This window comes from Pinus tabuliformis, chromosome 2_2 (genome assembly GCF_031772625.1).
Source record: "Pinus tabuliformis cultivar Carrire ecotype Pingquan chromosome 2_2, CPIR1, whole genome shotgun sequence".
Lineage (NCBI taxonomy): Eukaryota > Viridiplantae > Streptophyta > Pinopsida > Pinales > Pinaceae > Pinus > Pinus tabuliformis.
The window spans coordinates 714,767,467-714,789,808 of record NC_142300.1 but is presented as its reverse complement, the minus strand read 5'-3'; positions in this window follow the sequence as shown (position 1 = coordinate 714,789,808).

The following is a 22,342-nucleotide window of genomic DNA, read 5'->3' as shown; positions in this document are numbered from 1 at the left end:
AAAACTGTATGGAATCCTACTGGCTGTTCATATTTTTCTTTAGAGATATTACAAAAATTCTGCCTTATAAACTGAAATGCTTCGAAAAAAAATGGTACAGAATCCCCTTGCATCATTAGATCATGTATTTCAAATTCCACACCTTCATCTATAATCTGATCTTCAATTGTGTTTGGTGGCTGCAAATCTAGTGCTAGGGAGGGTTTTTCATCCAAAATGATTTCATCATTCGTTCCAGGGGAAGATTTCTCATTAACAACTTGCTCAAGAATTTCACTATCTGTCTCATCCTCAACATTAAAATTGAGATATTGTTGATTTCCTATAGGTTGTTCATTTGAAGATTTACTATGCAATTTTCCCTTCAAAAACTGAAATGATTCAAAACAGAAAGGTAGGGAATCTTCTTGTATTATTTGATCATATGTGCCAGCTTCCATGTCTTCATCTGCAACTTGATAAGCAATGGCTTTCACGGGCTACAAACCTAAATATGAGAGGTCTTGAACAAGATTTATATTGCCCTCAAGATGGTCCAGATCAAGACTTGTTGACGACTGACTTCTGATTGCATGAAAGTTTTCTCTGATGAACTGAAATGAAGCAAAACAAAAAGGTAAATATCCTTCACTTACTTCACAATTTTCTGCACTTTCCTCGTCATTTTCATAGATGATATGCATCGATTGATCACAATAATCAAGCTGCTGAAAGTGAACTTCTTCCTCCCACAAACTAGCTGTTGTTTTGTCTACAAGATTAGCTTCTGTTTGGAGAACATAATCATCATCATACTGATCAAACTGAGGCAAATCATCAGTATAAAAGACATAATCAAGCATACATGTCATATCAACAGATCTCTCTTCTCCAAGATGATCTACAAAACAATCATTATCAGATCTAGGACAACTAGGATAAGAGACAAAATGTTTTGGAGCAGCAACTTGTTCTTCTTCAACCAGTGAGCCATGGTCTTGAACATTATACTCATTCCTTGTGGTGTTTTTTTGCATCATCTCTTCTACTGCACCTACCAACATGTCAAGCTTTACCTCTAGAGATGTCAATTTCTCCCGATCTATGTTTTTCATTTCTTCTTCCTTCAACCTTGCCCTTCGGATCAACAAGTGAGCCTCTACATTTACTGCATTGTTCTGCATCTCCTCAAGTGTTGTGATATTCCTTTCTCTCAGTTGAAACTCCATTTTTGGATCAAAGGCACTCGTGTAGTGCAAGAGACCGAATCTAGGAGGAGGTCTTATATCAATTGGGATCGAATAATAAACTTGGTTAAATTTGGTAGAAAATTGTTGTACTATCTCCCCTGGCTGTCTTTTCAGCTGGTTATACTCTTATAAAATAAGGAAAAGGTTATGTCCGATCACTCACTTGTCGAGAAAAACTTTGACGAACTGCTGGAAATCTGAGATGCTCGCATCAGGCAGGGTTTTGAACCAACTCTTGACTTTTCCTTGCAAAGAAAGAGCAAAAAGCCTAATACTAACATCTTCTTCATTAACTTCAAAAAGGTCTAGAAAAGTCTCAACATTCTACACATGTTGCTCAGCGTTGACATTCTTACATCCATCGTCAAATCTTGGCAAATATAGATAATAATTTGCAAGGAAAGCATGGAGTACAGAAGGTAAAACAAGAGGTTTATACCTATCCGGGACTATAAAAGGTGTAGGAGTATATAAAAGAGCTACGGGATCAAGTTTGTTTTCTTTAGGCTCATCACACTGAAGAGAGTCATCATGAGATGTGGGAAAAGTAAGGAGGCCAGGATCAAAGGGAAACTCAGTATTTACACTTTTTGAACAGGTCAATTGAAGATATTGATCACCTTCATCATACAACAAACTCTGAAAAACTTTCAGGACAGCTTCAAGAACAGCAAAGAAGTAATTTACAAGAAAGCAGACTAGATCCTGAATACCATTCCACTTTGGATACCTGAACTTTGTGTAAGATCCTTCCATTTTCGCAGAGAAGGAGTTATTTCTCCAGTGGAGTCTCTACATTGAGTTGGAGTCACCAGGTGAATGATTTCAGCCTTCTTATGTCTGATCATTGTCCACCATCAACAATTAGATCTGAACTTGATACATGTTACTAGGGCAATTTGCAAGTCAAATGTTCATCTTATAAGACTAGACCTGAGATTGACTGAAGCAGCTTTTATCTACTTTCGCTAATGCAAAGCAAGAGCATTTCGAAGGCTACCTGGCTAACTTCAGGCCCCCCTCGGTAGTCTACAAAGCAAAAACACTAACAAAAAAATAAACTTTTATTTTCCCCAGTATGGTCGCCACTATGTTAGAGCCTAGATTTACCTCAGGCTGAAAAGGTAAGATTCTAGGTCCACATCAAACAATGCTCAGCCTCGTAGCTAGCCCTACGAGGATAGGAGAGGGCTCTCTCCGGGTCAATCTCAGCAAAAGATAATCGATGGGGCTTGAGATGACTGATTTAACAACTAATCTTAGGCTAGGTATGAAGTGCAAGGATTTAATTTGAGTTTTTTGGGATTTTTGTTGGAAAAAGGGAAAGGAAAATTTGGGTCCGGGGATGAGGCCAAATTTTTGCAGAGTTCCGGTTGGGGCAAGGTAGGTAGTAGTTTTGATGCTTTAGATAAATGAATGGATAGAAAATACTGCTAAGGATTTGAAGAGGGCAAGAGGCTACAAGAATCCTCTCCAAACAGATGAAAACATGTAAAACTAAACAAAATTTAAGGCAGAGCACAACAAGCTAATGAATTCTACCTTTGTCACTCAATTTGTTTAATTTCAGAAGCAAAGAGAAGGGAAATGGAATACATAAAACATCAATGAACTTACAATTACATGAAGAAAAACACCATCAAAACACAGAGCCACAAGGATCCCAACAAGTGCCGCAAAACCCTGGTCTTTCCTTTGCCAAAAATGCAGAGATCAAATGTACAATGAAGTGCCAAGCAATCCCAAGTGTCCAACCCTGAAAATGACTGAGAAATTACATGATATAGACAAGCCTAACTCCTTCCCATGCCTCTAGGGGTCGAGCTCATCATTCTAGGAGCTGTTTCAACCATATCTAAACAAGGAACTGAAAAATAGGCAATGAAACAACTTGTCTCTATATGCTAGGAAACTGATTCATTCATTTAATTTTTGCGTTTTAGTGAATGAATCTACTAGAACAAGTAAATATGTGCCAAAATTACGTCGTGGTTATGAAATTACATCAAGGTAGATCAAGAGTAACATCAAAAAGTAAAACTAGTCAAAACTGGCCGAAATTCTGAGCTGGAGAGTAAAAAAACAGGCCAAAATTCTCTATGCGCTGCTCCCAAAACCTGTATGCCTAGCACAACTTTGGAGCTGATTTTGAGGTCCTTCCCGAAGTCCAAATTAAGCCCAAGATAGCTCATTGGAAAGCCCTGCTTGTCTACTTTCCAACCCAAGTGGGATTTCTAGATTTGGATGTCATTTGCCACTCCAAAACGTCAATCTCCCAATACTGCTTCCTATGGGTGAAAAAGGTGGTAGAGAGGTCATTTTTTGTGTGTTTTTTACCCTTTAGGCAACCCAGAACTTGATGAAATCCTTAGGTCATTCATGATCATGCATAACTTTTCTTAAAAAATCCAAAAATACAAAGTTTTCCTCTAGAGGATCTCCCAATTATAAGCGCGCGCCAAGTGGCACTACGAGTTGGGCAGAAAACTCTGTTTTGTGACAAAAAAAATTCAAAAATGACAAAATTTTCTCCAAATTCCTTGAAATTTGGACTGAAGGTGCCTCATCAAATATCATGCTCAGCCAAAGAAGCTTCGGCCAAGATCATGCCTTTTACGTCGTTCTAGTGTCCTCCTGGTGCATGCAGTTTCAATTGTAAAGTCACTGTCTTGGTCATATAATGTATCGGTGTCCGCCTTCATGGTGTTTCAAAGTTTGTTTGGCTTCAATGAGATGAAGAATGAGAATTTGGTGCAATTGCCAAATGTTGGAGGGACTATGGGAAATAGGGTAGTGTGGACAGTGGGGTCTTGTCAAGTGATAATTTTCCCTTTAGAATTTTGACAAATGTAGGAAAAATGGACAGTTATTTAAATGTTTGGGTACTGTTTGGGTAACTTGAGGTTTTGGGAATTTTACAAATGATATGGGGAAAGGGAAAATAATGGGAAATGAAATGATTCTATGAATGGGAAATGACTTGGGATATTAGGGACTCTCTGCAAGTGATATGGGAGAGTGATAGTGATAGGGAATGATAGGGGAGGTGTGTAATGGTAATATTAACAGTGAGGGGGAGGAAAAAACAATGAGGAATAGAAAATATTGGCACCAAAACTAACTTTAAAACTCTACTTTCAAAACCATGGAGCAAATCTCAACACGGTGATAGGGTTTGGTTTTGGCATGCAAATCCTCATAACCAATCTCAAACATTTTTAAATGACAACTGGAGGGTCACATGAACTCATTTGAGAGGAAAAAACTGAGTCAATGTGAGCTTTGGGAAGCAATCACTGAAAATTAGTGTTTCAGGCCTGTGCGCCGCGCACCAAACCCAACGCACCGCACGTGCCATGTGCGCCGCGCCTGTGTAATTTTACACTGCGGAAAATGGCCCTATGCGCCATGCGTGCCCAGTGCGTCACACCACTTAGCCAACGCGCCGCACACCAAAATTTACACACAGTTTGCCTTCAATTCGATTGCGTTGCTCCTCCATGTTTCCACTTTGGCTCTTTGATGTATTTAGTATGCAAATGAACTCTTGGAACACAAAAATGATATATATGCCAAGGATTTAACTCTTGATTTCAAAAACCAATTTGTCATGTTGCAAACTTTGACACTTCACTTTGAAACTCTGTTTTTCTTCTTTGTTGCTCTTGGACTGAATGGTTTGATTTTCGCTTGTCTTGCAGGGATGAATGGCTTGGAACTTTGCAAAGGACCAAAGCTGTGCATGAATATTTTTTACAACTGAAAAACTTTGAGAATTACATATTTATTACAAAGATAAAATGGACGATTTTTCTTCAAAACAGAGTTTTGAAGAAGAATCATGATCGAGCATTTTGGTGATGGAAACTCTGAAATGAGAACTTATTGGAGACATTTTCATGGCCTGCTAGCATTATTTGACATTCTGAAGACCAAACCCTAGACCTAATGACTGAAATGACTCTTGTTTGACCAAGAGACCATCCATCATTGTAAAGGAATGAAATCAATTTTGATGAACTTTGATGATCAGACATGAACCAGCAGATACATGACATGAGGGAGATGAGTGACAAGACCGTTCCATCAAAAAATCGATGCTTCTAATGGAATGAAAATGACTGGACTGAATGAAACACCTAAAAATGAAATGCAGCAAAAGAGATTTTGATCGCTGACGGAGGGATGAAAAGACCGACTCTAACAGGATGGATCATGGAGTGCTTTCCAGTTGGTTGTGATATTGTTCTTAAGCTCCCAGTTCGACAAAGCAAGGTTGACACATGTGGTTCTAATGTGGTCGCAATAATTTGAAAGGGTGAAGGCTGAGAAATATTCTGGTGCATTTGGTACTACATCAATAGTAATAGGCCAAAGTGTCTAAAACTTAGCACTAATATCATTGACCTGTTGTTGTAGTGCTTTCTTTTCTTGCAGGATCTTATCTTTCTTGGCCGTCAAGGAAATAATTTGTTGTTGTTGTTGCTCATGTGGTGAGCCCTAGTATTTCACGAAGAGTGCTGCAACTCCCAGAGGATCCTTAACTCTATTTATCAACCTAGGGTTCGTATAAAGTTAGAGGTGACAGTGTTATATACACAGTACATGGAATTCTACTCATGCCACCCTCAACTAGGTCACTTGACCATTAGGGCTCCAAGAATATTCTTCTACTGAACTGGGGAAGATTAACTACTGAAAGAATGATTCAAAAGCTAGTCCTAGTGGAGAAAAAGTAAATGTTGTTCAAATCTAACTTGTAAATGCTACTGAATCAATCCATGAGAGAACACAAGAATTATGCTAACTACAGAAAGGAAAGCTACACTAATTGCAATCAACCATCTAGCTATCAAATTCACTTGAAAATAGAAGATTATTCTACCAATTCACAATTCAAGAATTCATGCATCATTTATCTATTTCACACTTGCAGATTAAGTAATGTCCTAATTGCCAAATCTGTGATGAAGAAACTAATGTTATTTTCTCTTGCAGTAAAGGAAAAGGAATGGAGGGAATGGCCTAGGTGGTACCTCTGATCATGGAGTCCAAGCTGGGGGGTTAACCTACTCCTATACTAAGCTACACTAGCATTGCAGGTCAAAACAGGGGTAAAACAACCTGCTACGAGTATGCTACAGGAAGTTGCTATAGGATTCCTGTGTTGCTACAAGAAGTCTCGAAATGTTATACGATTCTTGTACTACTACAAGTCCTGAAATGCTACGAGAAGTTTTCCAAGAGTGTTTGGAGGGTAAGGATGATGGGATAAAGTGATGGAAAGATGAATGAAGGTTGTGTGAAATGTATGGAAGGTGACCAACACCCCTAGCCAAGCCCAACACTTCAGGATCTTCGAGCTGATAAGAGATAGAGTGGTGATATTTGACTGATTGGAGGGGTTAAGGAGGTGGAAAACCTCCTAGAATCTCTCTTTTTTGTCTACTTCGAGCTCCTGAACTCAAATTATCTCAAAATTTCTCCAATTCTTGCATTTAATACATATTAGGCCACATGACATAGAAACAGATCTTTTACTCCTCACACTAAGCATAATATAACAAAATTTTTAAATAAATATGAGAAAAAGTTGATTTTAAAGCTGTAGGATGGCATTATGACCCTTATGATATACCTATTGATGAGTCTCATCATCACCCCCTACTGAAACTATTGCTCATCCTCTGAGCAACTTAGTCATCTATGGCCATGTCTTTCATAGCCTTGGTGGCCTTTCTAACATCCCAAGGTTCTATAGAAGGTGTTCCCTCTCGAGGATAAAATCTTGCATCCTTCTCTATGTCTTCCCACTACTTCCTTTCCTCTTCTGCATTCCTTCCTTCGTGTAGACCTAGTAGTAAAGGTGGAATGAGCTTGAGTCCAATCCAATTGTGTTTTAATATTTTCATTAGCCTTTTGTATAAGGGTGTCCTTTCCAATGCATTCCTCAACCTTTCAGGAGAGTGATACTCCCTGATCTAGATACTATGGGGTGAGGCATTCCATATTCTCTGGCATGCTTATTGGTTTTCCATTCCTAACATCCTTAGCATGTATTCAAAATGTGAGATGGCCTGCTCTTGGGTTGTAAGGTATCTTGGTGCTAGATCAACATCATTGGAGATGATGTCGTGAGTGTTAATTACAACCATTGGGCTTATCTACTCTTCCCTAATATAGAGTGGTTCTTTTTCTTCCTTTGCCAATACTTTTTGTACCTCCTCAGCTCTGACCTCCTCATGATTCATCCAAGATGCAAGGACCATTAGTTGCAGGTCCCCTAACTTTGCATTGGGATCCCAAACATTCATATTAGTCAAGGTAAGGTTATGCATGTAGAATTAAGCCAATTTGGCTTTATCTTCTATGCTACTTTGGTCACATAATTCAATGAATTGTTTGTAGTCTTGAAATGGCATGTATCCATGTTGGGCTAAGGTCTTAATTTGGAACTACATCAACTTCTCTTTGAGAAAGTCTACATAAGACTTGGATAGTTGTCTGCACTATAGTGCATCCATGGAGAGGCTTGCCATTGTGCCCAGTTGGGTTTCTTTCTCTTGCAATTTCTTCCTCAACCATCTATTTTCTTTTTGTATTTGTTCTCTCATTGTGGAATCTTTCTCCTTAACTCACTTAAATCCTTGCCCATTTCAATGACCTTCTCTTTCATGAGGCCCACATCTTCCACCATTTTTTATTTAGAAATATGCATCCAACTATGGGTCCTTCCTCTTTCTGCTTCAAGTTCAAAGAAAAGTGGGATTGCAAATTTTTGTGGGATAACTCTCCCTCCTTCAATGAATTTATAATAGGAGCTCAAACTAGGTTATGAACTAGGCTCCTATAGCTCTGGGAAGTCTTTCTAAAATATTCTTGGGGAATTTCCCCCTCCTGTAACTGTTGTGTTTCCTTTTTCCCTTCATGTTGCTCATTTTTCTCTTCCTGTAGCACTCTATACAAGGAAAATTTTAAAGATGGAAAACTATCTTGAAGTTTAAAAATATTGGCGAATATTACTAGTCCCTAATATGCAAACTATTAAATGTTTATTGATATATTTGTAAAATTATTCAAATTTGTAATGATTTTATATATAGTCTCTATATAATGTTGGAGATTTCTAAGGTAAAATAATTTTATATTGTATAATTTTGGCGAATCATTTTTAGGAAAAATGGAAGTTGGCGAATCTTTTTTTGGAAAAATCATGGAAAATTAGCCCACCTGTGAATATTAGCCTGTAAAATTTTCCATGACTCTATGTTTTTCCTATAGCATGCTCTATTTTTCCTGTAGCATGCTATGTTTTTCCTATAGCTTCCCTTTTCCTTTTTGTTGGAGTGTGGTAGGTGTCTTGGGTTATTTAAAGGAGGTTGATCTAGTGGTGGGCCTCCTTACATATGCTATGGGATTCTTTGATATGGTTTCTGGAGAGGTGACCTCCACAACTTTCCTTTTAGTGTGCTCCACCTCATCTTTTTTACATGGGGACTCTTTAATTGTGATAGGGGCATTTGTGGGAGTTTGAGGCCTTCCTTGTTTAATCCTAGTGCTTTTCCTAGTTTTAAAGTAGAGGGGAGTTTTCCTTTGCCTTTTCTTTTTGGGTTTGACTAGTGTGCTCAAGGTAGCTAAGGTGGCAGCTACCTATTTTTCAGTGGGTCCTGGAGACAAACGTGTTTTCTCTAGGGATACCCCCTCTTCTCTAGATCAAATAGTTTTCTCCCTTTTGCTCCTCCTCTTCTTCTTCACATAGTCACATAAATATTTGATTCTTTCCTTTCCCCCCACATTCAAATTCCCAACCTTCTTTCAACAACGTGGCAGGAGTCTTATTGTCAGCAAAATTTTCTAGAAATAACTTCTTAAACTCCCTCTAGTTTCGGATTCAATTGGGTAGAAGACTATTGTACCACATAGATGCTCTACCTTCTAAGGTATACTAAAAAAGTATAGAAGTGACATTGTTGAAATGTATCTCAAGCATCCACATATGCATGTGGAACTTTTTTATTTGGTCTTCAACTTTAGTCTTCTTGTCTAAATCGAACTTTGACATGAGCTTTTCTGGGTGTTTAGGCATCTTGTGAAGGTTGGCCCGAAGAGCAAGCCACCCTTGGGCCATCCAATCCAAATATATGTCAGCCATGTCTCTGGTTTCATCCTCCTCTTCCTTTTCTGAATCTGAAAAAGTTTCTTTGTCATCATTAGGATCTGCGGTGTGGTCAGGGTGCTCCTTGTCAAAAAATCGGAAATCATCTCCTCCACTATCTAGATTCTCTTCAACAAATGCAAGTTCCCCTTTTTGTTTTGTAGGTTCCACCATATCCTCAAGGGTTGCGATAATTAATTCTTCCATCGGTGAAACCAATATGCCACTAGGTGTGACTTCTTTCTTTACAGGCTTATGAGGCAAAATCGCAGCAACATGGAGTAAACCAAGAGCTCTTGCAAACCGATGAGTGATAGGAAAAATAGTCTGGATTTGTTCATAGGTAACTTCAAAGTCTTGTCCCATACTAGCTTGAACAATTTCCTCGTTTTTAGGAGTTTGAGTGGTAACAGGAATATTACCACCTTGTGCAAAGTTTTGTCTGTTGGGACGCGAATAACTTTCAACCATAAAAAAGTGGTTTCTGTTTCCCTCCTTCTAGTGCCAGAATGTTGATGGTGTTGGGTACCGCCAACATGCAAGGGGGTCGCCCTGATGAAAAGTACCAATTATACTTCGTATCGTTTGGTCTGGGATCCCTTTTGGAAGTAAGGCCTAAATACCATATATTCTTGAAGATATGCCTTGGTTTCAATGTTCAGCACAAGAGAGTAATACACAGGTAATTTCGGATTAGCAAGTTATTATGCCTTATGGATGCTCAACTGCGGACATATCAAGGTTCTTCTGTCGAAAGGGAAATAAAAGTGAGCCTTTTAAAAACAAGTAATAGTACTAATCTAGAAAAGACACACAAGAATGTACATAAGAATGAATCATTGATCAACTAACGAAATAGTTCACATGGAAGCAATGATTGTTGAAAAACATATAACACACCTTCAACAAGATTAATACCAAAGCCACCAAAATACTTCAATTTCCTTAGTATAGATAAAAATAATATACATTGCAAATACTCAAATAATAGTCTTACAATATTTATGACATACGTATAAAATTATGTTGGCTCGTGAGCTTCTGAATTAAGTAAAAGTTCCAAGATACATCAAAACAATGAACACCACTAGCTCCAATAGTGGAGCGTTAGAGCAACCACTTTCTCCTCCAAAGCAACTACGTTCCTCTCTAATGCGTGGTAGGAGGAGCCAAGGTGAAATTCCTTTACATGAGTAATGAGGGCATATATATAACAAATGAGGTGATGGTTCACCCCCATTGTGACCCTTGGACTACCCTCATGATTGTTTGACTTCTCTATGACCTTTCGACTCCCTACATGACTTTTCACATTACATAGATGACTCTTGGACTTCCACTTTACATTACATTTATCCAATATTGAATTTACATAATCCACAATATGATGTGGCACATGATGACTCATGACATCACATGACATGAAACTGGTAACATGCACTTCATGATGACTTGGCAGTGTCAAGCCACTCTTTGTTGCTTCTTTCTTTTTGTCTTCTTGAGATATGGAACATGGTCTTCTCCTTCCTCTATATGACTTGAAGATAGGGAGTCTTTAGTGTAAACTTTATCTCCAATTACTGTCGCAGATTGATGTCCCTTTGTCTTCTCTTAATTGATCAACTTGTTTTCATAGCTTCAAAGGTTTGTCTTCTAGCAGGGTATCCTTCTCCATCCCCTTCATCCTCATCCTGTCATAACATGATAGGAAACCTGCAACTAAAATCCACTCATGACAAGACAAAATCGATCTGATCAAACCCTAGTATAACATGCTTCATGATAACCCCTGGTTAAGCTGGAACCAAGTGGCAGGATGTGAGGCCAACTTAGGGATTACGCAGTTGTGCAACTCAGGAGGTTAGCGGTCAGGAATGAGCCTTGAGACTGCACATTGCGCAGTTCAAGTAGGCCAAGGCTTGAGGCTCGATGTTTCCCAGTACACAATGGAGGGGCAGGGGCCGAGAAATTATGCAGTTACATAGTTCAAGAGATCAAGGCTAAGGATAAGGCTTGAGACTACATAGTGCACAAAGGAGACTGGATGATGATAAGGATTGCATAGTTTTGGAGCTCAAGGGTCAGGATTGAGCATTGTGACTGCACAGTGAGAAATTTTGGGAGATCAGGACTATGCATTGTGAAGTGCCAAGAGGCAAAGCTGAGGTTTGAGGATTGAGACTGCGAAGTGTGGGCTCAGGAGGGCTGAGTTATGCCAGGTTTCTTGGCTAGGAAGTTTTCCACATATGACTAAGTGTGGGATTAGAGAGATGAAAATGAACAGTGATAGGACTTTGAGTATGATCACACACTTATAATACTCAACATCACAACATACTTTCCTCAATGCGACAACTTACCCCAAGTGTGACACTAAAGGTACACTTTACGAGGACAACAACAACACTTTTGCGACAATGCTTGAAACTTTGGAAATAAATGTGATACATGTTTACAGGTAAGGTTGACTCATTACAAAAAAGTATCATCCCTTTAAACAAACCAAAACCACATATATGTGATATGTGATGTTTTCCTATGCTAAAAGATGACACTTTAGTCTTCTTCTAAAAGGGACAAGAACACTTAGAGAAAACATGTGTGATGACTCCTAAAACATGCAAATTCAAAGTATGCTTTGAAATTTGGATGCAGGGCAAAATTTTGAGGGTGTTGTACTAACAACAATAGGGTGATCTAGTCAAAAAGTAAAATCAACAACTATTACCATAGTAATTGCCATTAGTTTTTCCAAGAACGCAAGATTGGATAGTTATGGACCAAATTTATATGATCTGGTCCAATATGAATGTTGGAAAAACTTTAATGCATGTTGATTTGGTCAACCATAATTGCATAGATACAGTCCAAAGAGATGTTGGGTGATAAGGATTTTGAAGATGTCATGGGAAATTGGCCAGAAGTCGAGCTTTGTGTTGGGATAGTTTTGAAGAAGCATTGATTGGGAATGTGCAAGTGTTGAAGGGACGAAGAGTGCACAAGGGAGATCAATCTGATTTTTGTGTGTAGTTATGGTTGAGCAATCTGAGGATGCATTGAAATTGAAGTTGAAGATCTGGAAGAGGAGCAACACATGGTTGAAAATTTGAAGCATTGGTGAGATCAATTTGATATGGACAACATATTTGTGAGACCAATCTAATTTGTATTTTCTATTTTCTTTATGATTTTCCATAGGGAAAAAAATATGAAGTGTGAGAGCTAAAAATAGTGCATTGTCTAATTTATTGTAGAATGCTAAGGATGAAATTTTAATATGTAGATTTTGAAAGAAGTGTACACATGGAAGATAAATTCTACAATTCCTAGAGGTGTAAATTGATCATTCAATATGTTGAAAATCCATGCCCTCTAGGCTATGCATAGGTGACAAATAAATTACTTTATTTGGGTTTACTAAACTTTAAAGACTTGCTGACTATGTGCACATTTTTTTTCCTATATCAAATCTGTCAAAATTTAGAAATTATTTTGGCTCTTCATTGACTTTGGGTCTACTCATATGATATATTAACAATTTGAAAAAAATGATGTGAGCTCATGATCAAATGAATCATTTGTGGATAATTCAATGATAATTAACAAGATCCATGTACAATTGAACAATTCAGGCAGTGTGTTGTTTGTTAGTGGATAGAATAATCGATTTATGCAATTTGACTTATGGTGTATTACACATATATTTTTGAAGTGATTTTGTGGTTTCACATTTCATATACAAAGAACTGAAATAAAATTGCAGGAATCGATATGGTATTTTAATGTTTATTGCAAAGGTATACACATAACATCACAGATCCAACTAAGTATGAGCATTTGTATACATAATTGTGAGCTCTCATTCTGGATCAAATGCTAGAGTGTCTAGTGCATTGCAATTGGGATAGAGGTTATTTAAAATTTTATAGATATTTGAATATGTACACGGTCAATATATTTCATATATTGTTGATATTAATGAATGCATTAACACCTTGATTGGAACAACATTTATTTTTGGGAAAACATAAAAAAATTGGATGTTTGCCAATATGAATTGAATTTGTAGATGTATGGTCTGATCTTTGGTTTTCTAGAGCATATGTGAAGAGGAAATCAAACTATGCAAAACTTATTTGTATGGATGATGATGATTTCAACAAAACTAAAATTGGCATACATAGCACATTCTCTCTAATCTGTATATATGATTGAGATATGTCTACAGTGATGGATCGATGGCCTGAAGTGGGAAGTCAGTTAGAAGGCCTGATATACTGGGTGCACCCTCTGAATAAATCACAGAAACATATTGTTTGTAGAAATAATATATGCATTGAGACCTACTCTTAGACCTCACTAAGTTTTGGACATACAAATTTGATTGAGAGAACACAAAGATCACAATGATTTGATGTGTTTGCAATGACTAATGAATGTGTTGTAGGTGCCAAAGATATGATTGTGTGTAGGACAAAGACTTATGTGATGATCATAGATACACTGTTATATGTCTTGAGATGATATGTTTGCAGATTTGATTGTTGAGAGTGAAGTGGTAGCCAAGAAATTTGTGTTATGTCAAAATATTGTGAGTCAATTTGTTGTTGACCTCTTGGGCTATGATCAAAATGATTGGAGAATATCACCTATGCCTTCATTAGCATTATCCTTTCTGATATTCTAAAGTGGACACATTGTAATGCTTGTTTATGTCATATGTTTAAGAAAGCAATGTAAGGCTATGTACCAGTCAATGTATAGTTTGAAAGTTTATTTTTAGGAGGTTGTTTTGGTGTCATTGTTGTGAAAAGAGTTATTCAACCATAATACAAATCTTTCCTTGGTTGTAATAGAAAGAGTCTCTATTTTCCATTACATATCATTCATTTAAGCCATGAGTGGTCTTATGGAGTCATTAATGTAGCCGCATTGCATTAGGTGAAAGATGTAAATTTCGAGTCCATGGAGTCATTGATGTCATACCCATGTAAAATGCTTATAATGCCCTATAAATTTTGATCAAATATTTTGGTCAAGTGTCAGTCCTATGGTCCATGAGGTGTACCCTTCAACAAGAAGGCTTTGATTGTAGGTTGATGATGATGCTCTGGGGGAGTGTGACTAGTATGTGTTGACTGATCTAATGAGGTGATTATGATGTTACTTGAGGGATATTGTCATATTGTTGTTTTGACTTTGTCACCATGTACGTGTTGTTTCCCACACTATATTGTTGTTGATGGATATGGTATGTTGTTTTTGTTTGAGTTGGCCTGAAAGTGTTGTTGGTGTAAATGGAGATATTGCTTCCAATATGTTGGTTTTCCAGCTAGAAGACACCCCTCTCCTCTATGCACTATTTTCCAAGAACTACTATCATGAAGCCTCTATGCCTCCAAATTCTCCATGCGAACCATGTTTCACAATATTTCAAACTAGGTTCTCAAATCTACTCAACATGAGCAACCCAACAACCTCTTTGATTTGTATATAAAATTTGATAAGCACACCACTCAACTCTACTATAGTTTTACTATAAGCTATATAAAACACTATAGAACTCTCACATACTCTCACCCAACCAATACACTATCAATCATGACATACACATACATATATATAGCAATCAACCTCAAACCAATACCAAGGGAAAATACCAAGGTAACATTTTACTGATGCTCAATACCAACAACCTTGTTGGCATCAATGCCAACCCTCTGCATAGTGGATTCACCAAGAAAGCCAACAAAGCTCGTTATAGTAGTTTCATCTTTCATCCCTTGAACTATGTGCATTTCATTTAGAGTTCAAGTTGCATGCATATGTGTTATTCATCATTTTCTTCCATCCTTCAAGATATGTAAATTTTATTTTATTTTTATTTTTGTTGGGTTGCAATCTTATGGACCCTTTGTAAAACTATAAAAGAGGCTTTGGCTAGATTAATAAAGTAAACAAGCCATTGTGATTTAATTTATTTTCTAGTTTTTTATTGTTATATTTAGGTTTCCTTTAATACCAAACATTATACTTCTCTCTTTCTATGTGTGTCCAATTATCAAGCACCTTATGTCTTATTATAACAATTTTAGAAGCAACCACTTTATACTATAAATGTCTAGCAATATCAATCATACGTGGTTCTAGAAATATATTCTAAAATATTCCACACATAGAACTTTGATTAGATATTCATTTGCTTTTATGGGATGCATTGAAAATATTCTGATTTGAGCTCATTTGGGGGTTCATAAGGGTCAAAGGGAACATTGTTGAGGTTTTGATATCTAATTTTGAGATTGGAAACATTTTCCTCAAAAGTTCGAGCCATCATAAAAAATGAAACATTGTTGTGGTCAAGATGCCATTTTCTTCTTATATCTATGTTCCAATTCCCACAACATAAATTAGATCCATAATTTTCATGGAAATTAAGCTTTGTACAGATGTAGAATAAAGTTTCTACTTTACCAACCAAATTCTCCTCGGCTCTTAATTTAAGGACTACTTAAATATCTGTGTAAAATATACACAGAAAAAACATTTCCAAAAAAAGAAGAAAAAAATCACCCTTGAAAGAATATTTTCATGTGTGGTTTTACTTCTACTTAATGAAAGGAAAAAAAAGGTGCGAATTACACTTCTACACTAATCAATGAGAGTATACATACATACATACATACATACATATATATATATATATATATATATATATGACAACATTTTTTTGGGAAAACCCTTCTAGAAGAAAAAATTCAATCTATAAAACACACTCAATGCATTATTTGAAAAAGTAAATGGTTACAATACATTATGGGGTCTTTGTGCTCAACAAGAGCATTTTAAAATAATACATTGAGTGTGTTAAGTCATTGTTAGATACATCATGGTATAATATTTATGCAATTGAATAGACTTCCTCATATGAAATACCATGAGGAAATATCATGTTTTACCCAATTCCATAAGCCCATCAATAATGAATGATAAACCTCTTATTGGTTGTATTGAGATTATCCTAACTACTTTATGACCAAGCCAAGATTAACCCAACATTCCACCCTTTACACTTGACTTGGGATAAACACCTATCCTCCTTAATGCTCATTAACAAGGTATTTGAAAATACGATATGCCCCTTATCACCTTAGTATACATCTAGATTTTACATTGGTGAACTATCAAACCAGGGGTGTGTTTACAACTATATGCCCATTTACATTTTTGATACATCTAACTCCATAAATATACTTACAATTGTATGCTTGAGCATTTGATGGTATGAAACATAAACCTATTTCATCATCAATATCTCTTTAGCTCCAAATACAATGAAATAAACCAAGTACTTATCATTGTATACCTAAGTAAATGATATGATAAGAATCTACCCACTTCTTTATTTGCATCCCTCTTTGTTCCAAATATAGTGAATTGAATCAAGTAGTCAACAATTCTAGGCATCCAAGTGCTAGATTTATCCATATACTCACAAATCCATGCTTCTTTATGCATGTTATAAGCCAAAACCAAATGCTTCAAGTTCATACTCCATTTCAATTATTATTGTGCATGTCATTTCATTACAATATATTTTCATTCTACATAAGCTCCCACTCAAACCAAGATTAGATTAAGAAACCTTGTTGGGAACACCTTGCATTTGAGGTGAGTAGGCTTCGATACCAAACAAAAAGAAGCCAAGTTGTTGAATATGCTTCCTACATTAATCAATGATAAAAAAATATGCAGATTTTGGTTGGTTCAATCCACTAGGAATTTCAATCTTCAATCTCATGATTTACATAATACTTCATAACATGCGATCGCCAATTGAGCTCGCCTGTAGGCTAGAAAAATATGTAGAAATTAAATAAACACTATTGCAATAATAAATAATAGAGGAACATACAACCATATAAGATTGTCCAACAATTAGCTCCTTCTTGCTTGCCTTTACAACCCAAATCAAACCTAGACTAGCTACCTAGGACTATATCACCCTTAAGGCCTATATAAGTCAGTGAACCAAGTCTTGAGGTTTATACCATGAAGCACATAAAACTCAACAATAAATTTGAAGCTATTACAATAAAGCTCACTATGTCATTTGTAGAAATTAAATAAATACAGATAAAAATGATAACAATCCTTCTTCAAAACTGATCAAAATAAACCCAATTAGAATTAAATATTAATAAATTATAAAAATGATGGTCTTTTATTTACAATAATATGAAATAAACCTCACTTCACTTTATACTTATATGTAATCATAAATACTTATATACGTCAGAAGAAATATAAAAACTAAAATAACACAAGTGAAACGACCAACCAGCTGCGTATTCATTATTTTTCAAATTGAACGAATTACCTTCCATGCACTGTTGAAAACACACTTGAAATCTGAGTATGTGTAAACATGTTAATTTATTTGTTGACCATGAAAAACACGCTTGTAATCTGTATTGTGTAAACACGTTAATTTATTTGCTGCCATTGAAAAGCACACTTGTAATATGTATTGTGTAAACATGTAAATTTATTTGGTGCCATTGAAAAGCATGATAGTTGAATATTTAATTTAATTGAAGAAGCTAATTGGAGCCACAACTTAATGCATGGTCTAGAAAATCAACGGCCATTGAGATACTTATATTTCTCATCAAAACGAAGATAAGAAGAAGCAAATTGGTGTCTTCCTTTGAAAATTGGTTGGGGTGCTTCAACATAACCCTAGTTTTTAAAAAATCATGAAAGAACATTTCAATGTTGTTAGACCATAAGTCTACCAGAGGCCTGCCGCTACTAGGGTTAGAATTTTCAAATATATAATATATTATAATATATAAATAAAAATAAAATAATAAAGATTCAATTATTTAATATTATTTATTAGGAATATAATGAGTTATTTTGACTATATACCCAAAATTAATATTAGAATATTATTATGTACTTTAGCCGTTTTATATAGTTGTTAATAGTCACACTTAGTCGTTCTCGCAGGTATGATCTGACTCCTCAACTTGTCTTGACAATGAACCACACTAGTTAGTTCGAAATGTGTCGACAAAGGTTTTCTACATGTGATTTACGCTGAAACTCTTCTTAAAAATAAAAAAATCATCAAATAACATTTAAATTTGGTTAGCATAGGTTTATTAGAGACATGACCAAGATTAAGGTTGGTATTTTAAAATTAATTTATTTGTTAAATTTAGTTTTTTTTTTTTTTTTTTATATTTTATAGATTTTCAATCTGTTTTAACAATGTCAAAAAAATCCTTTACATTTTAAAGAAAAATTTTCATAGTTTTTTTCTTAACCAACAAAACACCATATACTAAACAATTTACTTATCATGACCGACAAAACACCGAATACTAAACAATTTGCTTATCAAATTCCTTCCCTGGGTGATTAGGCGATCTACATGCCGCAACCTCGCTTGCAAATTGCAAGAATCTCAAACCTGTGGCGCAATTAGTGGAGGTATAAAATGTCGCTGTCGAATATATGGCCGCAATGACGTGCGTTGACCTAAATACAATTTCGTTAAGTGTGTATACAGCCAAATCGAGACACGATATCGTAGAATACATATGTTCAACAGTGTATATCCAGTCGTGCACAGATAAAGCTGAGAGATTCTTAGTTTAACTGTGCAGTACCATCTTGCAGGCATGTGGCGGTCACCATTCAGTCAACATTTCTCTGACACCATTCCTATAGATCGCGCTGATCCGGTAAAACGTTCACGTTTCCATTGTTAGTGGACACATTGACCAGTGACCAACAGCACTGAAATTTCAAATTTATTTTCTGTCAAAAAGGAAAGTTGATGATGTTCAATTATTTTTTATATCTTTTAGGTTTAGGTAGTTCATGCATGTCATTTAAAATATAGATTTGTGAGTATCAAGTTTATATATAGTTAGTTAGTTATATGTAAATTTTGTATAATAATTAAGAGTGAGTTTAAATTATTTTTTTTTAAAATATATATAATAATTTATTGGTCTAATTGTATAGTACCAAAAATATATTATGATTTAAGTAAATTTTGGAAATTACAATTCTGCAGCACTGATACTTTAAACAAAAATAAAAATAAAAATATGGGGAATGAAGCTTTATTGGTAGGGACAATACTTAAACATAAAAATATGAGGAATGAGATTTTATTTTATTTCAAGACTTCATTTATAATTTAAAACTATAAAACTAAATTAGCTTAAATTCATCTTAATTCTAAATCTATCAAGGGTCGAGAAGGATTAAATCTGTTGAGATACAAATCTCTTTTAAAATGAAAAGAAATTTGAACCCTCTAGAGGCTTGGTAGATCCAGAATTAAAATGAAGCTAAGCCAGTTTAAGTATGAATTATAATTAATTATAATTATATTTATAATTTTTATATTTTTTTTATATTTATATTTTATTTTACAGTTCAGCCTGTGTGATTCATAAGGATGATGATAACTCTTCTAGGTTAATCACAACATTGTTTTATGCGTCAACTTTTCAAACCCTCAACTGTGGTTCATCGTCATGACACAGATAGATGCGTGATCTAACATGGGATAAATAATGTGGAGATGCTTGAGAGAATAATGAAGATGAATGTTAGAAATTCAACAACATTAAGTGAAATACAATAAAATAATAATTTAATAAATTTTAGATAGTTAACTTTAAGTCCAAAAAACATAAAAAAAGAAAAGGCAATATATGAACATAAAACTAAAGAATCTTAAATATGAATTTAAATTAGAAAAATATAATAGAATTAATTATTGAAATGGAAAAAATAAAAGGGAAATGGATGAAATAGGTCATAATTATAGGAGAAAGAAAATACCTAAAAAGAAAAATAATCATTAAACAACAATAAATTATATGTTGTTTTTATATAATTTGGCACACTCAAAATATTTACTAGAAATTATATTATGTTACAACATCTCTACCATACTAGGTCAAAGAGCACCCAACACAATAATATGACATGTGTGTTAAATCCCAATATATTAAACAATCAATATCTTAAAAAATATGTAAGCATAGAACCTAATTTTGCATTCTTCCATGTCATATAAAGTATATTTGGTTATTTATAATTGTTTCAAAATGGAAAATATCTTTACTAGACCTTAAAAATGCAATCTAAGATCAATCATACATCTTTCACTTAATGATAGTGAGGGTTCTTACTAGGGAAGGTTCTTACTAAAAAGATAATGGATGAAAAAGATTAACTATTATTATTAAATGCCACATATATACAATAAATTCTTATTTTTGATAAAAATGAATAAAAATGACATTCAAGATTTTATAAATTATTGTAAACAAAATAAATATTTTATGAAATATATGTTTATAATGTATAACTAGAAAATAATACTACTCTAAGCTTTTTCCATCTTGTGTTTATATAAATCTCATTTCTCACTAATCAACTAAAAAATAATAATAATAAATAGATGCTACAACTAAGTTGATGAGAAATTGTCTAATTCAATGTTGGTCTATAAACTATTTATTAGAATTTAAATTATTCATTATAAACTATTTATTAGAATTTAAATTATTCATTAAAATTTATGGTAGAGAATCTAAATAATTAGACATCAAATTTATAGTTTAAAATTTGTGTTACATTTCACTTTTGACTTTTCAAATTTTTTTATTTGCCGCACATTTAAAACAAATAAAAAATCATAATTGTAATTGAAGATACAAGTGGAAGAAAATTATCCATTCAACCAACTTTGTTATTACTTGGGACATCAATCAACAAAATGAAATTAACCACCTTCAAGAAGGGTATGGTCATATTTCAATGGTATTATTGTTTTAACCCTTTAAAGTTTATATTTTAAAATAAACAATAGTTTTCAATTTTATTTAAAAAATAAAAAGGATTTGTTTTCTCCAAAAATGAAAAGGAATTTCAGCATTATGTGAAAAAATCTATTAATGGAAATTTCATGGCAAAGTCTATTAAGAACCTTTCAAATAGTTGAGATGAATGATGTTAACATGGTCAATTTTCCTTTAAATTTTGGTTAAATTTGTTTGATATGGTTTATTAGTTATTGAAGATAAGTGTTATAATCGTAAATTGTTTTAATTATTAATTTTTTTTGAAAATAAATATAATAGAAATTATTTAACATGTAAAAAGTATTAATAATGGAAACAATTTTTATGGGGTATAATAGTTTTAATGGTTGTTAGGTAACTTGCACACTCTCTTCACTCGAATTTAAATTCTCAATAAGATATTGACTTGTTGTGTCTTAGCAAAAGGTTAAGTGTCTCATTTCTAACATTTCAATTCTAAGTTGAGTTTTAAGTTTTATGTGTGGGTTGTATGGTGTTGCATTTAATCTAGGCTATAGTGGTAGTCACTTTGATTTGCACATGTTATTTTTAGGTAATACCAATTATTCTATAATTTATATTGGTGTAAAAAGAAAACAATGTAAATACACATGGATATAAAATGATGTAAGTATCCTTCAGAAGTTGAAATTAAGTAGATTGAAATATAAGTCTATATATGTGTTTCTTGTTAGGTATGGTTGGTGTTTTGATCTTAAACTAAATTTTAGTGGAAACTAATTGGATGTTAACATAGGTATTTCCCACATAATTATAGCTAATTACCATTCACATACATTTAAAAAGAAATTAATACAAGTAATCATTAGAGGTTGAAACCATGAAGATTTAAATATATGTATATATGCACACATGCATGCTGCTCAAGTAATGTAGTGATTGATACAAAAGAATTATATTCTTTTTTCTAGACAAATACTAGATGAATTGCAAAATACTATAGGTATTTCTTCATTATTTTTTCAAACAAATACCTAATGCTTGAAAGATAAATTTTATGTTTGATCCAAACAAATTTTAGTGTAACAGTTCAAACA